At 42.1% G+C, this 20,944-nt stretch overlaps 1 long non-coding RNA gene across 2 annotated transcripts; it reads left to right on the top strand.

The window, feature by feature from the left end:
- Positions 1 to 135: 135 nt before the first annotated feature.
- On the top strand, positions 136 to 20,399 carry LOC126048786 (uncharacterized). 2 transcript variants are annotated; one of them, XR_007508980.1, is made up of 4 exons: positions 136 to 231; positions 10,727 to 10,802; positions 12,416 to 12,514; positions 18,380 to 20,399. It is a non-coding gene; the product is annotated as an uncharacterized LOC126048786 (long non-coding RNA). The 2 variants fall into 2 exon arrangements; XR_007508981.1 differs by lacking the exon at positions 18,380 to 20,399 and adding an exon at positions 12,713 to 12,810.
- Positions 20,400 to 20,944: the final 545 nt, after the last annotated feature.

Below are 20,944 nucleotides of genomic sequence, written 5' to 3'. Positions count from 1 at the left end.
GCCCAGGCGGCCGTCAGGCGAGTCGGCGGCCCGGCCCTGGGCGAGGAGGCCTCGGCCTCGGCCTCGGCCTCTTTCTCCTCTTTCTTCTCCTCACCGAGGGCGGGGGGTCGTTAGTCGTAGCTTTGCGGGCTGCCACGGACGGCTGCCGTTGTCACGGTGACCGTGGGAGGATGAGGGGCGACCGACCCGGCCCCGCTGCTTGCCTCCCAGCCGCCGGGCCAGCCCGAGCAGGTAGGCAGAGCCAACCCTTGCCTCGGCCCTTTGCACCCCCGCTGCCTGTTCGCTCCGTTTTGACGAAGTAAAAGGACCCTCGGGGCTAACAGCAGCCGAAATTCCCTCAAAATACAAAGCTAACATTAATCGAACCTACCTCCTGATTTTAACGGAGGTTTGCCCAGGGTGCGGGCGAAAAATAGATTACTTTTTAAGGGAAACGGTCACGGCGCCAGCCCAGCAGACTCATTCCAGGCAAACTTCGCCAAAGGAAAACAACCTTAAAGTTCCTGACAAGCCGCTTAAACCTTGTCACAGGCAATATTCAAGTCTGACTGCACGGTCACCTCTGTTGAAAGTACTGAAAGTATGCTGTTTGGTGATCAGAAGGTTTCAAGAGATGCAGATATATCCCCATCCTTTAATTTTGTTGGATTCAGGATAACTTGAAACACCTTGTTGCTTTAGACCGTAATGTAGACCTGTTGTTCGCTCTTCAGTCCTTCACACTTAACTGTACCTAGCACAAGGAGATACAGGAACTAGCATAGGACGGTTGTCCCAAAAGCGGGATGGTTTACCTGGTGTGTGAAACGCCAATATACGCATCAAGCAGAGGTATTTTATTCCAATTCATGTTTGCGCAAAGATGGGGGCTAGGTCGTAATCCACAAAGCTAGCACCCCTCGTACCTGAACGGGCAAGCAGTTTATACAGTTCAGTTATAGATACTTAATTTCCAAAGTTCTCCGAAACTATTATTGGTAGTCGCTTATCTACCACAGTTTCTATTGGGCTAAAGTTTTCCCCACTTCGAATGAAAGGTACAGTGTTCTTTTATTCTACAGCGCGTGCTCAAGGGGGGTGGTGGTGTTAAGTCTTTTTGGTCTGGAATTGAGTCAGTGGTCATGATCTCCCCCTGCCGCCTTTATCTTTACTCCAGTTATCAAAGATCTTTGCTGACTTCATGCCTATTAGCAATTATTCAACTTTTGGGCGCCTCCTGGGGTGGGATGTTCCCTTCTTAACAGTCTGTTAGTTCTTCTTCAGGGGCACAGTCGTTAGCAAGGCATGCATTGGTTATACAGAGGGGATCTTGTTTGACAAGAACTTTGGTGGCCTTTTTAAGGTGGCTTAAGTACATAATTTCTTAAGTACCTCAGGATAACCTTAAGAGATAGAAGAATATGATAATAGGGAGAGCAGAATATGACAGTATGGAGAGCAACGTCCTTAGTATATATGAAAAGTAATCATAAGAAGGCTATGTTCAGTTTAATTTCACTTATGCCAAAAGAAAATAAAATGTCTAGAAGTCACTGCCAAAGAGAGCTGAGAAATAGAGAGAGGCTTTCCAGAGGCAGAAGTCAGAGCCAGTTTGATTGCTAATCTACTAATAAACTCCTTCATGCAAGGAGATAATTGATTTTATCAGTAAATATGTCTAGTTACCTTATCAGAATAACAATATTTTGTGTAGGTTAGGGTAATTTTACATTGTTAATAACAAAATAAAAGAAGAGATACCTTCCTAGATATGGTTAAGCTGTACTTTGACCTGCTGTTACCTTTGAATCGTCTTTGAAAATTAGTCTCTGAATTTACAGAAGCGAACCTTTCCTAATTTACATAATGGGTTAGCTACCTGTTTGGGTTTTTAAATAACACTCTGGTTTTTAAATTTGAACACTTTCTGTTCACTTAATTGCTAAACTTGTATGTTCAGTATTGCTGTAAATCTCTATTATTATAAATCTCTCATGAGATACCATTTCCTATTATTGTTTATTTATCCAACATAGGTGCATTTGAAAATTCAACTTACCTTTTAAAAAAACATATGTTGCTATGAAGGCTTAAATTTTGGGAGGTGGATTGCCTCAACTCTTCTGGTTCCCTGGTGATTAATGTTTATGATTTTTCTTTTTACTGGTTGTCCGTGTGTTCACTGTTTACAAAAACAAATTACTCTTTGTGTGTGTGTGCGTGTGAATGGAAACGTATTGGTCAGTGGTGAATGTATTCTCCTTTGTATGCTATCACAACGCAGACACTCTCTCAAGTATTAGAAACTATACCCATCTTACAGGCCTTACTGGAATATTAAGTCTCTCTCTTCATAATCCTATTAATTAGCTAATTTTAGCATGGCAGGCTGAATACCTAGTCCCAATAGAATTGTTCTCTGACTAAGGCATGAGTCCAGGATGTCTGGGTTATGTGTCCCTTTTTGCCAAATTACTCAACCTCTTTGTGTGTCACTTTTTCCTTAAAATGGGAATAGCACATGGAGTGTTTAAGGATATTTAATGTTAGGAAAGGGCTTTGAGATCCTTGCATAAAAGATGCCCTAGAAAATTACCACCTTTAGACTTTATAGGTTCTTATAAATAAACCATGAGTGGTTTATTTCCAAAATACTCTAGAGTTCCAGGTACCTGTGTGTACGAATCGTTTTCAGTATGTTTTATAAACTGAAAATAAAAACCAACCCCAAATCTCCTTGAATACATCAACAGCTCTAACCAAGCTTATGCTACACTCGGTTTTGAATTAAAAGGGGTTTTCTTGCTTTTGAATTAAAAGAGGTTTTCTTGCTTTTGAATTAAAAGAGTTTTGAATTAAAAAGGGTTTTATACAGAGATATGGCTAGAGATGTAGAGGTAAGTGAACTGATGCTAGGCACTGGGAAGCCCATGTAAATTAGCCCAGATGGAGAGCCCCGGGGAAGTGGTTATACCAATATTTCCCACAGCTCAGAGTGCGTTCTCGCAGTGCACACCCGGGCGCAGGTACTGGGCTCCCATGGGGCTCCCCGCTGGGGTTTACGTCCTCGTGCTTCCAGTGGGGCTGCAGGAATGGGGATGAGCACTGGCTCTTTCAGTCCCTGCCTTCAAGCTGTTGGGTTACACTTAATTTAAAATGCTGGCTTATTTTAGGGAGAGTTTGTATCGAAGCTGTTCTGTAACATGCTGAGGTGTGGTGTTTAAACTATGTTAGCTGGGAATGTCAGCTTGGCTTGTATGTCATACCACTGAAAATCACCTTATTCTTACAAGCGGAACTCCATTACGTTAGTTGTAAACCAATTTAAGTGCTTTATAGTACCATTAAGCTTTAATTTAAGTTTGGAGAAGTCTTTAAGAAATGTGAGAGGTATGAAAATACCAACAAGTGAATATAACACCAAGGTTAATGAAGACTGCAAAGCGTTGATGAGTTGAATTGCTGACCTGGAGAACAAGCTCAGATCAAGAAGCTGAAGGAGCAGTGGGGATGGGAGCTCTGCTATCAAAGCTATTTATCAAAATACATTAATGATACAATGCATAAGATATCTGAATTATTGCTACAGTTTTATTTCCCCATGGGCCAAATCCTGTTGCTATTTTCACAACAAAGAAAGAAAAAAAAGTGTTTACCTGAATGGGAATAGTAGGATTAGTGCATTCTCATGGGGAAATGAGAGGAATGCAGAAACACAAATGCTGGTTATGCATATAGATGTAAATGTGATGGGGAAGGTAATTCACTTTCCCATGTTCTTTTTTGCCATTTGGTATCCGGTGAATATTATCCAAGCACTTAAAGGCCTGGAAAAATGTGGGCAGAATTATTAATAGTTAGTAAATAATTTCTTATTGTTTCTGAATTGATCAATTTCCAAATAGATCAAACCCAAAGTTGGTTAGCTAATACAAATGTAGATTATCCCCCCCAAAAGCTTTTTTTACTAATCTTTTTACTAACATTATGCACTATAAATAATTCAGCCCATTTGCAAGAACATGAAGTGAATTTTGACCTCCCAAAAGTAAATTTAAATTTGCTCCTGGCATGAATAAGAAAACAATTAAATTAATAGCAAGAAAATCACATTCCCTAATATAAAGCAGGATCTGGACTTTATTATCCCACACAGCAGATGAGCTGCCTTAACCACCAAACTGTTGGTTCTTTTGGCACATGTCTTCCTCGTTTCCACTGACACTTTATTCTGGACTGAAAATATAATTAAATACACTACACTTTTTTCTTTAGTGTATGCTTTAGAAAAAGCATTTTGTCCAACGAAATTTTTTTTGAAGCTTCTTGCAAGTTTCTAATCCTGTGACTAGAACTATTGAAGTGAACCTCTAGTTTAAACCTTTTGGTTACAACATGCCTGGATCTTGCCTTTGTCTCAAATGCGCATTTTTTTTCACATCGCTGTAGGAGGTCCCCTGCTGCTCCTCAGTGCTTGGAAGAACAGCTGGGGGGATAGAAGACACGCAACCTTCCCCCACCTCATTCTGCTCCTAGGCATGGATCGAGTCAGCTGGATCCAACACTCTGCATCTTCCTGAGCAGACCTCAGAAGTAGAGTAGCTATGCTTTTAGGTGGCTGTGGGCAAAATCTGTTTGTTTGCTCATTTGTTTGTATTTAATGCCGAGCCCCTAGCACTTCTTTGCGCTTAACAGAAACTACCAGAAGTACTAGTAGAGTACTCTGGCTTCTTGCTGAAGTAGGGCCTGCCAGTGGAGGTTGATATCTGGCTTCTAGAGGAATCCTGATAAGGCATTCTTCCAAGAATTGTATATCATATTTCAAAGGTAGTTCTGATCCTTTTGGAGATGTAGTTAGAGCTTGAGGATGCCCATGCCAGGTCAAGTCCAGAGTCCACCCATGGAGCCGGTGGCCAGGGGAAGGCAGGCGATTTGCTCTCTGCGCCGGGGTCTGCGTCGCAGCCTTCCTCCCTGCCCCGCGTGCGAGTCACGCACAGCCACGTGCTGGCCGTCGCCTGCGCCAAGGCACGCCGGGAGACGGGGCCACATCTTTGGCTTGGTGGGAGGGCTCTTTGGCAAGGAGACGGTCTAGGAGCTGCCCAGCAGCCTCCGTAGGGCACCTTCTTCTGCAAGCTCTGCGGGCTCCACATCTGGGATCCCCCCCGGGGAAACACAGTGGGGCAGGGGAAACAAACACCGCCTCTGTGAGCGGTGACAGACCCACGCTGGGGGAACCTGAGAAGACGCTTTCGCTTTGCTATCATAATTTTAAAGAAGAAAAAGTAGAGGCAGAGAGTTGAGGGAGACCTTTGTCCTCCCTGCCTTACTGGAAAACTTAGAAACAAACATTGCAAACGTGCAAACCAACCAGCCAAATTTTCAGTGTCGGGTGAGGTGTGACCCCTGTCCTGTAGTTTTAATTAAATGGATGGATTATCTTTGGACTGGACTGATGTTTTCAGTTGATTTTAAACTCCACACTGAAATTCTTATTTCAAGGCAGCAAGACTGTATTTGCCCTCGGGTATAAAAGCCTTTGGATCTTCTTGTAATGGGAGATAAAATAGGGAAAAGAGATTGTCATAAATACTTCTCAAACTCTGTGATTAATAACCTGATTTTAGTTTTGAGGCCAACATGCTAAATTTTAACATGAGATCTGTTGCAAGGGATAACTGACCCCAGAAGAGACATGAGGGATTATTAATGGATGCCTGTGATCTGCTTGCCTCGTTTTTCTGAGCCTTCAAGTCCAGAGATTGAAATTCAGAGGAATTTTCCAGATGTTGCCGTCGTTGCACATCAGCTTCTAAGGTTCTTAGGTGACTCCTATGCTTGATTTATTATTACTTCATCTTTTCTATTTTGCTTGTGTACTTGTGTACTTTTGGATTTTCTTTCTACAATGGATACCCCAGACTCATTTTTCAAAGGCGATCCTTTTGCTTGCTTCAACAGTAATAGATCACAGCCTCCTACTGCCTTTTGAGTTAAACACAGATTTCTGCTTTACAACGTTGGTCCACCTATAACTGAAAAATAGTGAATTTGACACACGTAGAACCCATGTATTGACAAATGAATAATGAAGTGGCTGGTTACTCAGCCAGCATGCAGCAAATGCTACAATTTAGACAGCATGGGTAAACTTTTTTTTCCTCTGTACCATCTTTACTTTTGTAATTTCATGTGGAAGTATTTATCTTGGATAAATTAGTAGCCGATTGGCTCTTTAGTACTTATTTCATAAACGCTAATGCAGATATTCCCCAATTGCTCTAGAAGCTCTTAGCCTGATTACTAGCTCCACTGGCTATAGAGAAGAGGAGAGGATTATTATTTATAGTTTTAGTACTGGGGAAAACTCCAGTTGCTAGTCTCCTCAACACAAAATCCTAGCGTAGCTAATCCAGTGGGGGTGGGGAGAACAACCTTACTGCATTTCCAGCTGCAGTCTCTCTAAGAAATCTCAAAATCAGCAATGGTGTTTGCTATAAACAGCAACTATACAAACAGTATAACAATAACTGTTCCTCTGTTGCCTCCACATTTGTGAGAGTTCCAGGGGAACAATTTCTCCTAAAAGGGACTTCATAAAGAAATTTGATTTGTCTTTGAAAATGTTATCTATTGAAAAACATTGTTGTGTATTGAAAATAAAATTTTAATATAATGAAAATTTTTTTCCAGTTGAGTGAACAAGCTCTTGTTTGAAAAATAAACTTGATGGCTAGGAAACCTTGAGAGACAGAGCTTGGTAGTGGTCAGGATTGGTCTTCTAGCAACATAGCTGCTTTTAGATGTATTGAGAAGTTGGATAAACTTGTGTCAACATCCGAGAAGTATTATTTCTACATAGGATGGACTGTTCACAGAGGTTTTTGTGCTTCCTTTCCCTCAGTTTTTCCCATCTTACAAATGAAAACTGAGTGCATAGGAACTATGGAGTTTTTCTCAGAGCTGAAAGATCAGTACATTTCCATGTGGGCTTTACCGCTGTTTTTTTTTTTGTTATTTTTCCAGCACAGACAGCCTAGATACCTTAAACTTGGTAGTTGCTTGTGCTGCTATAAACATCTGGCAGGGAAGTCTGCTGAAGGAGAGTCATTACTGTGTGATGACAAAATTAAAGACTGCACAAATGGAGAAAATTAAGGTTGCCGGGGTTACCTTAAGGCATTTCCTGTCCGCTCCGTGCTTTGCTCTGCAGACTGGTTTGTTCATTTTGATATGGCATCTGTATGTACGTAAGCTTCAAGACTTTAAGACTGCAAACAGAACTACGTCCTAAAGTGAAAGGTCCCAAAGATAATTCTCCCCATCTTTTTTTCAGGCAACAGTTTCCCAGCTGTTCTCACCACGGATGACGAGCCGGTGCTGCAGAAAGCAGCTGCATTGGGAGGCTTGGTCTATCAAGAAGATTCAATAAAGGATTAGGGCCTGTCAGTGAAGGAGGTTGTTTTTCTCTGTCTTTTCTTTGCTTAGGATGAGTTGCAGGAAAGAGTATCAGCTAAAATTTTAGGTCTTTAGGTCTGTCAGGGACACCTTTGCAAACAAGGTAATCTTTCCTTTGAGGATCCAACTATGTAAATGGATGCAGGGATGCAGCATTGAAGGCCTAATCCTCCCACACATCTTACTAAGTCCCCGTGGGAGTCAAGCGTGTCTGGCAGCGTGCCGGCAGACCTTCTTAGGGAGTTGCCCAAGGTCGGGAGGAAAATCACTGGCAAACTCGCGTGCAGAATTCAGGTCTCTGCTTTCCGCATTGCATAGGCATACATCGTTTTGGTGATGCGGATGCACTGTTAGGGTTAGGCAGTTCAAAAAGCATGGTAGGTCACTGATCCTCATAAAAATGCATGCATTATGCTCAATTAGACATGTTGTAGATGATATTATGAACAATGTAGAACGTTAAGCATGGGCATAAATCTCTGCAGTGTCATAGAAAACTTGAAGTATGAACTGCACACAAGGAACAACTGAATTATCTTCCATTCCAGATTTTTATGGCCTGAAGATCATGTTTGTTATTCATATATATTTTACACATCTTAGCAATGCTTGAAATAGAAGGCAGTAAATGGGAAGAAGGCTGACAGATTTTTTTCCAACATGCACATTTAAAAATGTTACCGTAATTTCTCTTTAACACACCGTCCTGACACAGTGGCTACTCAGACGGGTTTTGCCTTGTCTATGCCAGTGTACAATGCTTTTTGATAGATACAGTTTCCACATTTTTTTCCACCAATTTCTTCTCTTGGAGAAATATGATTAGTATTAGAGAAAAAACAAAGTCAATATAGCACACAACCATCTCGGTAGGAGCTTTATTATTGCATTTTCTGATTTGACTTTAGTTGGTTATTTTAACATTAAGTTAGTCTAGGTTTTGTATATGATACATCAAAGACATCCTTTCGAAAACCCTGAATCTTCAAAAAAACCCAAACCTTCAAAACCCCCACTTTTCTGCATTGTTGTAAAGGCTCGACATAAATTGGACCATGATTCACTTTTGTGAAATTTTTCATTGATGTAAAGGGCACTGTTCATGTGCTTAACACGGAATGTATGTTTACTCTGAAAAATCAAAGATTAAAAATTAATATGGCTTTTTTGTATTGATTTATTTTCCTCTGACCAGTTACACTCTGGAGGAACTAATTCACTGAAATTAGGTTATTCTCTTATGCCAGTTTGTGCTCTTTCTCCTAAAAAATCATCTGTAGATAAGCTGGTGGTGAAAAAGGCATACTATCACTACGGGAAAATTATCTGAGCTTTGCTAATCCACTTGGACTAAGGTCATATGTCCAACAAGCTGTTTGTTCAATGGATGTTTACAGTCTGAATAAGTGCTTTCTATGAAAGGTTAAAATTGTAAATCAGGCAGATGTGGCTTTCATTTTAAAATGGAAGGTGGCCTGTAGGTTCTTTGAAATGCTTTTCAACATCAGATCTCAAAATGGGGTCTGAGATCTTCTGGTCTGCAGAGACTTTCCCTACTGTTTAATTACTGCTAATCACACCAAAACAGAGCCAGTGTCATGAGCATTCATTTCACTTTGTGAAATCCTGGACTTGCGAGCACGGACTTTGATGATGTGCAGTGCCCCTGCACTAATTGCAAGGGAATTTCAAGAGCAATTTTAATTTGCTCCTTGGCTATGATTGTACACAGCTGTTGTAGTTCTGCACCTGTACAGTCTGTTCTCAAGTGCCAAATTCTGCAAGTCCTGGCTTTTGCAGCCCTGGATTCTGGGGTTTCATTGCTAGCTATTAGATTTATTTAACCCTTGCTAGCTATTAGATTTACTCAAACTTTTCAATATGGCTTGATCTTCAACATTTTCAGAAAGCTACAAAAATCTTAAATTGTGAGCATTGGGAAGACAAGATGAGTTGTAGCTCATCCAGGTGTAAATTATGTAAACTGTATCATTTTTTTTGTTGGCGTTTCTTTAAAGTGTGGGCAGGCGCTAAGCGATACGACTGAGTCACGCAGACAAGACGTGTGGAGTGCGGTGTGCTTGGAAATTGTTTGGCTGGCTGGCGGTGGGAGTCCTGCCGCCCCGGTGACTCGCTGGCACTGGGCTGCACCTACTGGAGTACTGGCCGCTAACACGTAACTGGTCCTTCCCCTTGGCTTCCAGGTCCCCTGACTCTATGTGAAAAAAAATACTATGTTAAATATCTTTTCTTTCCATGTTAGAAATGGAAGGAGCCATGTGTGTGGTTACTCTGATATATCCTCGCTGAGAAGAACAATGCCCTTCTGTACTGTGCCATGCAGTACAAACTAGGCAGGAAAATGCAAAGTGGATCATCACAAGGACTAGATTTCCGAATGAGCTGGCTTGCCTCCGCCTTTTAAGAAGGCAGAAATCCTTTCTCCCGGGGTTGTGGTGGCCAAGGTGGGACAGACTGCCAGTGCCTCCTGGGAATCTGCATCAGTATAAACGAGTGTCAGGACAGGGGTTACACCACATCCCAGATACACCATTTCTCCACCCAGAAGGTTAGCGCAGACACTTTCACTGTCGGGTTAAGCCAGTTCGCTGGCCTGTAAACTTGTGTGTATCATGAATTGCCCCATGTTCGCTTTTGCTGACTTTTCTGCAGGGGGCAGTTCAGTGATAATGTAAAATAGAGCAGACAGAAATTAGGAGTCATGAGCCTTAAAATTGCAGCTGAGCCAATGATTATAGTTGCCACTCAAAGCAATATGGCCCAGTATGAAGGGATGTGAGGAGTCACAAAAAGGAGGGAATGATGAAGCAGGATGAGTTGAGAGAAGGGGATCTGGGCAAGGAGGTGTATATGTGCCGATATTTCCTCACATAGAGCTTGTATGTAAAATTGCAAGTAAGGTGGAAGTTAACAGATCTGTAATTCCATTGGGATTTTAGTGAATCAGGCTTCTCTCCTGTGGTTTATGACATTACCTGAAGCTTTCGATAGAACGGCAACCCTGTAATTCACAGCTGGTCGTAATTCATGCATGATATAAATATGTCAAGGGCTTTCAAAGGTACTGTAAACTATAAGAGCACCGTTCAAAATGTAAAATAAAAATCTTGACATTGTTTATAATTGAACAAGATACTGGCATCCATTAATTTTCATAATATATGGGGAAGATGAAAACTCGTATTTAGATGCACATGTAAACAGACATGGTGAGTATCATTTCTTAAGATCATTCTGTGCTAAACAAGAGTGTCTAATTTTTTTTTTGCAGATCTATATCTATGCATCTTATTGCATAGATTGTTGCAGCTCATCCATGCATCGTGAGATTCTGAAGCATCACAAAGGTACGTATTCCAGAAAACTAGAGTATTTATATATAACAAACATAAAGGACATCTGTCATGCTAGCTGTCACCTAGCAATAATCAAAAGCAGTAAATAACTGATCTGGGAATGGGTCAGTGGGTATTTCATTGTCCCTGAGCCCAATCAATAACGGCTTGTTTGCTGTATCTCTTGACATCTTCCCTGGAGTCAATGGTGTGCTTTATTGACCCTAATAACTACTATAATAAATCCAGTAGAAATGAAAAATCTCTGCTTTCTAATGAAAATCTGATAGCTTCTCTATCGTGCTGTCCTATGTAAAAAGCTATGTTCATTCTGCCCTGTCCCCCAGGACGTTGTCATTAGATATGTTGCAAGATTGTGAACTACCACCGAATTTTTTATTAGGTTCATCTCGTAGCTTTCCTATACAGTGGTGTTTCTCCCAATCTCAGTTTTGATCTTTAATAAATTGAATCCAGTTTGCTTCTGTCTTTTATGACTTCTTTAACTGAATGGATTTATCACCAGGGAAAAAAGCGTAAGTGAAAGAAAACTAGGTCCCCATTGTACCTGATCACTTTTCTGTTTAAGTAAATTAGATGATCATCAAAAGTCTTATTCAGAGATCAGTTCCCCCATTCTCACTGCACGAGTATCAGCACAGGAAGCAGCTCTGAAGTGCACATTTTCCATCGCTGCTTAACTGAAGTACCTAAAGCTATTGATTTTGAGAGATCTTTTAAAACATAGTTTACCTTCAGAATTATTTGGTCTCCAAGTCATTAGGTATAAGTATGGTGGTACCAGTTTTGAGATGTGAATGTTTAAGGGCTGTTTCAGAATTTCTATATTGGCAGTGTTTTCTTCATTTCACCCTAGTTTAGTAGAAAGAGACCATTTGCTGATTTTGTATAAAGTCTGTACTTACAGACTTGAAAAATCTGATGTTCTTTGACCGTCACTACTTGGATGACCTATTAATGTCTGCAGATCTCAGTCTCGTTGCCATCTCTGTAGACTGTGAAGCTCCTGACAAAAGCACAGCTCTCTAAAGAAATGCCAGCTGCTTGACAAGCTACAAGTGTACTTATGTGCTACTATCAGGAATAGTCAGTACTGACCCTTCGTGGCAGGCTTCCAAGCAAAAACTGGATTGTATTTAGAAGCTGGGTTGCACCTTGTTAAGTGAAAAATCTTCCTAAATACTTCATTTTGAAATATTTCAAAAGCTGAATACTGCCAGCAGTTGAGTCAAGAAAACATTTGCTGGTTTGTATTTCTCCATTGCATAACATCCAAGTTTGAGTCAGGCTAATTAGACATAATGCGCCCTTTTGGGCTGCTGTTTTATCATGGTGAGCATAAAGACCAACTGCAAAAGATGTCATGAGATTACTGTACTGTGAGCACTGATGCCATTCTGTCAGCATTTCAAATTTTGCTACAGAGCAACATATAGATAAGTCTAAAGCTGAGGTCAAAGCAATTTGACAATAAACTTTTACAAAATGAAGACAATATTCTCTTTGTTGGCCTGTTTCTCAAGATGAGAATGCCTCAGTCTCCATTCTGTTTCCTGCTGGCATTATTTTTTGGAATATCAATTCTGCCTTTGTGAATTTTTTAGGAATAGTGTAAGACTCGAAGAAGAAAACTTCATGAATGGATCTGATGTAGTTTGGACAAAAGATGCTGGGGGAGGACTACAGAGGAAGAAGTGGTCACTGTGAGTGTCCTGATCATGCCATCCATTGTATAGTCTGGGTAATTTAAGGTCACTCAGAAAACAAAATCTCCCATTCCCCCCAAACTAAAAAGAAACCATTTTGACTGGCAGTTTTAAAGCAGTAGAGACCTCTTAATTAGAAAACACTCTTGGTATGTATGAACTGGGAAGCCTTACAGCGAATTTATGCTCTTACAGACCAACCCACTCCCTTGCTGGGCCAGCACAGCATTGCACGTTGCGGTGGCACCTCACTGTCACATTGCACGGGTTAGGGAGCAGCTCTCGGAGCTCAGGTAGGCGCAGAAGAACACCACGGGACCCAAAGCGTAGCACACAACCTTCCTCTTCAGGGGCTCCACACTGCAGCACAGAGGATAGGCATGGCTTAGCCAGAAGTGAAAGAATTTATGGATTTGCCCTGCTCCTGAAGCAGCGTGCACTAACGAGCAGTTGCAGACTGAGGCTTCAGCAGCAGCTACTCATCTGAAATTGGAGCTACCTTCCCACTGCATCGCTGTTCAGATTGCAGTCCAACTGTTTGACTGTAATTTGTCTCTCAGTTACACAGCTGTAAATCCCAGCACATTTCTAACAAGACTGTGGGAGTAACTTCCAATTAGATAAAAATAGCATCGGGTGTATTTCATAAACATTGTTATCTACTGTAAACATTGTAAAAACAGAAGGATTTGAAAATTAACATTTTAAATTGCTCACCCATCACTTCAGGTTCCTGGGTTTTATTGCTAAACAGTAGTTAGGCATTTTAGGGGCCACCTTAGGCAAGATTACTGTCACTCCATCCAGTTCAGTGAAGACTTAAGCACAAGCTGATCTTCACGCAGCTGAGACATCATGCCAAGCCAGACGTGTAGTGTGAAGTGTGAGTCTGTGAACCGCTGCCCGGTCTGCCTGCTGTTGTGTATGCACGGGACTCCCTGCCTTAGCAAGGGCTCCAGGGAGTTCCAAAGACCCACTCACAGGGCAATAATTTGGAAACCAAAGGTATGTAGTAGTAAAAGTAACAAAGAGGCGGAGGTGAGCATGTGAGGAATGAGAAGAAAACCCTAGGAGTGCTTCACCAGGTTCCTAGCTTGGGAGCATCTTGAGGCCATCTTTTCACTGCATGCATAACTAATTTGCTCAACAGAACCGTGCTGAGACTTTTCAGACAATTAACATTTAACATCTAAATATGGAAACCTTTTTGTTTTTAAAGTTTCTTCAACTTGGGTCCTTTTAAAATCACTTAGACTATTAAGAATTACTAAATGGTGCTACACAATTAAAATTGAAAAATGCATACTTTTTCTGTACAATTAGTTATTAAAGCCAGATCGCTATCTTGCTGAGGTCAGGCCATGTATTGGGAAAACATAAAATGACAATTCTGACTGAAGTACTCTGACAAGGAGAACTCTTTATCATCTCACTGTTGGGAAGGTCCGTTTCCTACATGCCACATCCTGAGCGCAGCATGAAGGCAGAAGAGGCCTTACAACTGCTACCCCATTTCAGCAGCGTCAGTGTCACACAGTGGAGACGTTGCAACGATTGTGACTTCTAGAAGGTCCCAGTAAACTTCAAGCACAGTGGTAGAAGAAGGTGACTTTCAGTACAAGGTTTGAATTATTTATCTCCTTTCCCTAAAGGCAGGTGCTTTCCACAGCAGTAATCCTGCCACCTGAGTAATAGGAAGAGTTGAGTTTCTAATCAAGCTAAAACACTCAAGTGTAAACACAGCGCTGAGCCTAAAATGTGCAGCCCTTTCACCGATCACTTCCCGGGAACAAAAGAAAAACAACTGCAAGTGTGTTAGCATTGTGCAAAGAGAAGGGGCAGGAATTTACGTCAGAGAGAGAATCTGAAGGCAGGCTAGATGGCTGCAAACCAACCATGCCGGCGGGCTCCTCAGCTCTGCTCCTCGGACCACGGGTGAGGTCTGTGTGTGCCCACGGCTGACAGATCCCTCCTTGCAGGGACAGGGTGAAGTGCCGACTTGCAAAGCCAGTCCTTGGTCTGACTGGCGTGAAGGGACTCGAAGACTGCCGAAACCCTGATCACTCCCTGTTAGAAAGTCTTGCCGGTAGCTGGATAACCTCATGAGATGATAACTTGATCCCTTTTAGAGAGTCCTAACTTGAGCGCTTCGCTGCCCGTGTTTCTTAGCGTTGCAACAAATGGCAACTGGATCTGGAAGCTTCCTTATGTAAAGAAAAGGGAAGAGCTTCCCTGGTTCTAGGATTAGTGGCTCAGGATGGGTCCCAAACCACAAGCACTTCAGTCATCGAGTGAGTCAGTATCCTCTGAGGATGCCATTAATAACAGGAAAGACAAAACATACAACCCTAATTTAGCACACATTTTGTTCTTAACACACTCAGCTTCGTCTTTTGACATTTATTTTTTTAATGTTGGCTTTTTCCCTGTGAAGGAATTTACCTATTTTTCTGAAGATAAGAGGAAACCTTCTCCCAACACTTCTAGACAAGAGCTGATTCACTAAATGAACTTACAGAGCTGAACTACTCATCCCTTTCAACTAGTAAAGTTTATTTAGGTCAGTCAGCAGCAAAGGCTGCTCTGAATTCAACCAGATATTTTTATTTTTAGTCAGGACAAAATATCCTCCAGATTTGTTGTTACCACAAAATTTAGTCTAGATCAGACTTTAGAGATTGCTTCTCCCAGCCCAGGCAGAGTCATGCTGCCGGATTAGCGTTCAGTAGAGCAACAGAAGCTGCAGTGCTTCACCTGTGCACAGAGCAAGGGCTTGATTTCCTGCAGTTTTTACTCTGATAACTGTGACTAGGAGGAATACCACTATTCGGCTCACCCTCCAGATGTCAGCTGGCTCTTCTGCCAGACTTCCCTCCATCTAACTTGATTCTGCTGGGATTTTCACACAAATACGTTGGTCTTGGCTTCCTCTCTGAAGAGGTTTCCACTTGCTTGGAGGAGAATTTTTGCTAGATGCAGAAGGAATTAGCTGTGCTGCCGGCTTTCTAGAAGGCTTTGGAATACTTCTGAGTAAAAATCTCTTGCAAAGATTCAGTAGTTTTCTTAATGGAAAAAATTACTGACATAATAACTGAAGGTCAAACCCCATGTATACCACACTGTTGTATTCAAACTTCTGCCCACACACAAAGAAAATCTTTCCAGTTGTGGAATTCTGAAGTAGTTTGGGGAAACAATAAAAAAAAAAAAAAAAGAGAAAATAAGGGTCACTAGTCACTATATTCCACTGTATCTGGAATTCTACCTATTTGCATCAGCTGGGCAGAAAAGGCGTGAGGTCCTGGTAATGCACTTGCTTGGATACATCCCCACAGGTGTTAACTGTTTTGAGAAAGATTTTGCAAAGGTCAAAATGCAAGTTATTTCCCAGTTTCCCTTTGAAAGCCCATTGGAATTAGTGGGCTTGCTACTGTCACGTTGCTGAAAAATACCTGTTTTGCTGCTGTGTTTGTTACTCAGATGTTAACGACTATATTTATGGAATTGTTCTCTACTTCATTTTCTGTTTACAGTTTGCTGCTGCATCCTGTGTAAATCCTGTAATTCATTGCAAAAGAAAAGAATAAGCATTGCTACAGTTTTACGGGTGTTAGGGGAATGGTATACGGTAGAGCAGTTGGGATAAGAATCAAGGGAAATAGAAGATACGGTCTTATATATCCTTTAACAAGCCTGGAACTAAACATCACTACCATGTCTTTCCAGTCTACTAATTGTCATATGCTGCAAGTGAAAACAAACACCAAATATTGCTTCAGGCAGAATGCATGCCAAGAACTGGGCTTGCTAACTTCCCCAGCTTCCTCTAACATCTCAAGCTGAAGTGCTTAGTATCTGTGTACACAAAACAAAGGTTTTCCTATTTCTAAATAGGGACATAAACTACCTTAGCAGCCTTTGATTCTATTCCGGGACAACAAGCTGGTGTAAGCCAGGAACTTTGCTTTTGTTTGTACCAAAGAAATAGCATGTTTATTCACTTGAATGCATTCAGTAAATAAGCAAACCTATAAAGTTATAGTTCAATGGAGACCCAAACACATCCTAAAATTATACACGAATAAGATATTAAAGCATAACAAGTGTATTTGGGCAAAAATTTAAGCTACCAAAATCAAACAGATCACATCAATTCAATACCAGAGAAGGTTTTGAGAAGATTTCAGGCAAGATTTGTTAAGTAGTAAATGTGATTATGAAAGGATACAATGACCAAATTTCATTTTTGTATTATTAAATGCAGTTTTTAACACACTTCCTAAGAACATCTGCCTCTATAATGTGTAGGCTCACAGCATTCTGAGTGTCTCAGTAAGACTGTGACATTGTCATTTAAGTCCTCCCAGAGTTTGTGGGAAATTCTGTCTGCTTCAAAATGAGTATTTTGCTCTCCTGTGCTACGATGGGATTGCTTGATTTCAAACACAGGAAGGAATCTAGGGGCAAAGGGGAAGAATATTTCTTCCCATGGCAGATGCATGGAAAGAAACTTCTAACAGAAGGGCACTCACGGACTGTATTAATTAACCCTCAGGCTGATGAAGTCTAAATATCTGAAAGGTATAAACTTTCTCTGAAGCGCAAGTGGCTGTGAAGGTTCTTCCTCCTGGCTCTTTGAAGTGACCTGGTACGAGGAATAAATGCTAGCAGCAATGCAGAGAACCCTTGTCGTTGCACCTCTCTCTGTTGCAAAAATATTTGTTTGCAAGGTATTTATCTGAACCTGCTCAGGGAATTGGTCCAAATCAAAACTTTTCTCTGTCAAGTTTTTGTTTTAAGAAAACAAAAACAAACCCAGAACTCAAACCAAAAGAAAAAGTTTGGATCAGTTCCCCCATCCCGTTTGCCGCACTGACCCGTGGCAACAGAACGGCTACGCTACACAAGCCAATAGTGCAGGGAAATAGGAGCGTATCCGTAGAGTGAAACATCATTTTGGGGACCTATTGTCCGTCCTAGGCGCCCTTCAGGAGGCTGTACTTCAGACTAGCTCTAATCTCGTCCTATGTCCCGATCACCCTTTAGCCAGCAAGTGTTTCTGCAGCGTATTTTTGACCATTTCCTACGGAGGGCACGCAGTTTGCATGCTCCGGGACTGCTCCCCAGCGTGAGCCGGAGCACGAGAAGTGGGAGAGACCTGGAAACTCACTTCTAAGGTGCCGAGCTCCAGCGCTAATGTACCCTTTGCACGTACCACAGCTGAGGGAGCAGTAAATGGTGTGGCTAGAGCATGGGCATTGTTTAATCTGGCCTGACACCGCAAGTGAGAAGGCAGCCTTTGAATTATATTTGCTGACTGAACAGCTGCAGTGGCTTAAGGTATGACTGGCCCTCGCTGGGGTTTGCTGCCCTTTTACCAAAACTTTTTCCTTCCATAGCACCGCCAGTGGCAAGCAAAGCGTGGGTGTTCCTTGTTTGCCTCAGTAGAAATGAGGATGACCTAGTTTAAACTGCTAGGGGAAGTGTTTTGAACTAACCTGGTTTACGCGGCACCAAGGCAGCAAATGTGCCCTCGTGGGTTCCCCCGCTGGGCTCTGCTCTGGGGGTGGTGACCTTCAGAGAGGGGTAGCAATGTTCTGCACAGCTCTGACTGCCTGATAGATGAACATGTGCATAAACTGCGGCTGCAGGATTTGCAACGAGAAGTTGCCTTTACATACATGTCTTTCTTCCTGGGTGAAGACAAGAAAACATATTCGCAGTCTGATTCAGAAGAAGATGAGAAAAGCTTTCATTGCTTTTTATGCTTTTTGTTATGCTTTCCCGCTGTCTTTATCCCTTAGCTGATTCTAAGCTTTTTGATAGCTTTTGTCTGCCACTCCTCTGTTTTTCTTCCAGCAGATATCTTCATGTGATAAACCGATGTTCCTGTACAATACAACTTTCTCTGTTGGTATCTTCTCTAAAAACTGATAAATAGAATTAAAATTAATAGGTTGCACGTAAGAGAAGAAGAGCCGGATTAAAAGACGCTGCAAGGAAGAAATGCAACAGCGGTCTGAAATGAGAAGAAGGGTCGATGAGGCTCAGACAGCCAAGGGTGACAGAAGCTGCACGTAGGGAACGTGAGCCTGCCGCCACGAGCAGCGGTGCTGCCTGGAGGGCTCGGAAGGATGCAGGTCGCTTCAAGGAATGGAGTGAAGAAACAGCCTAAGGATCATAAGCAAGGGAGAGCAAGGCAATGCCTGAGGGGCTGAGTAGAATTCAGGAAATAGGTAAAAGTATGGGGAGGTAGAAAGCCGTCCATCTTCATGTGAGTGCTGCCAGCTGTTAAATCAAGAGGTGGCTCGGCATCATGGGGAAAAAAAGGCTGAGGTCTGTGAAACTGTATTTCGAAATCTTGTAATAGAGACCATTTTCTTATGTGGAAAATAAAACTTAGAATCTCTAAGATTCTGGTCAGAAACCGGGTATAACAACATGTACTTAATGCGCTTCGCCAGACCCTAAGCTGAGAGGGTTAAATGCGCTGTCGTATGGCAACCCAGCTCCATGGTAACAGTTTTGGATTTGTACATCCCAAACAAGGAATCGGCCTCCTGGTTTGGATATGTGGTCAGCCCAGCAGCACGGAAGGTATCACATCCATGGTGTCTGTGATTCTTGTGGGGGACCACTACCACTGTTATTTTTTTCTCATCTGGGACTCCGTAAAAGTACTTGCACTGAAACTACAGTCAAGGGAATTAGGGTGTAAGGAGGTCAAAGTGATGGAAGAAGCTGTTGGGATCCAGAAGAGAGAGGGAGGCTGAAGAAGCCAAGAAAGTGTCTCCCAGCTGTTTTTTCTTCATTCCTACTGAGAGGTTGTTTACATAAAAAGAAAATGTTGAAATGCCTTTATGTTACAGTAGCTATAAATGAAGCTGTTAGAAAAATCTGCCGGCTCTTCACTTTTTATTTATTTATTACTCCTAGAGGTTAATAACTAAAGTTCATCTGTGAGCATGAATAATTCATTTGATCTATTGCTTATGACGCTTAAGGGCTAGGCTCGTCCTGGCAAGACGTAGTTCAGCCTAACAGGACCTAACGCTGAAGCGCCTCGCATCTCAGGGAGTTCACAACTGCTAGTCGGACACGTAGCTCCCAGTACAGCACACGGGGAGAGCTGGCTTACTACAAGCAGGATTCAGAAAAAGAGGAAGACTGTCCAGCCCTGTTGTTGGGTATTCATTTGAAGAGAATCCATTCATTATTTTGAAAGCTAGGACCATGACCTGGAACTGGCTTTGAAACCTGAGCACACGCTTCCGAAGGAGTTACGATGGACAAGAACGTGAGGAATCTGGGGTTTTTGCTCGGCACAGATAGTGACAATTTTGGCTGAAGCAATCTTTTCTTTCATTGTATCCTTCAAAACTTGCGTGGTAGCAAATTGTGCTCTGTGCTAGCAGCCTGCCTGTACGCTGTCACCCACTACAGAAATAAATATTTGCTTCTCCAGTAATGCCTTGCGCTTGAACTCTGAGGTTTTGTTGGACAATGTCAATGCCAAACATCTTGTCTACCAAAAGTTAGTTAGGTGAAACCTTAGTGGAGCTCGCAAGTGCAATAGCAGCCCCGGAGAACAAACACAAGTAGTGGTTAAACTCCTCTTCTGGAGTAAGTTTAAAGAAACAGGAATTTTTACCAGAAATGTAGACCATATGCAAAGCCACTCTGAAAATGAAGTATACCGTGGACAAAGACCCCATGGGGAAAAATCTGAGAGCAAATTAGAGAGAGAGTACTGGATGAAATGAGGCCTGGAGCTGTGAGCAAAGAAACACACTGCCTCATTTTGGTGAGAAGAGAACTTTAATTTAGGCTCCTTGTACTTAATAAGATTGAATTAACTGAATAGAGCATTTAATTCTTTGACTGAAAACAATCCACATGTCCGACAGAAGGGGTAATGCAGGTAACCTGCTTTGGAGCAGTCAGTAGGGAAGGAAAGCTTCTCCAGAGGGTGATGCAGAGAGAAAGCTTTTGTGCAATAAACCTTTTGTCAGGCGTGCAAAAGCTAAAACCAGTCACTTCAATGATACCGCTGTGGAAAAATGGCCACTCAGAAATCAGGTAAGCCGGGCAAGAACAAAGCATCACATGCATGTAATGAAAACTCATCAGCCTTTTTAAAAAATCACAGAATATAAAGGTTTTTAGCACAAACATGCTCCTCACAGGTTTTGTATTAAGGTTGGGGCAATCGAACGAGTCTTTGCTTATTGAATGGGGAGCAGGATTTGTGAAATGCACAGAAACCATCATCATGAACAGCAAGAACCAGTAAAGATGTGGGACTTGCAACAGAACAACCTGTTTGGTTTCAAACACGGTTACTGTCACGGTCCCGAGGGCACTGCCAGCCCTGACCGTCCCTGACCACCCACTCCCCCCACCTTGCCCACGCGTGCTCGAGGTACT

This window comes from Accipiter gentilis, chromosome 20, assembly GCF_929443795.1.
Source record: "Accipiter gentilis chromosome 20, bAccGen1.1, whole genome shotgun sequence".
NCBI classification, from domain to species: Eukaryota; Metazoa; Chordata; class Aves; order Accipitriformes; family Accipitridae; genus Astur; species Astur gentilis.
Note: the sequence above shows the minus strand (reverse complement) of the source record. Positions and strands in the feature narration are given on the sequence as shown.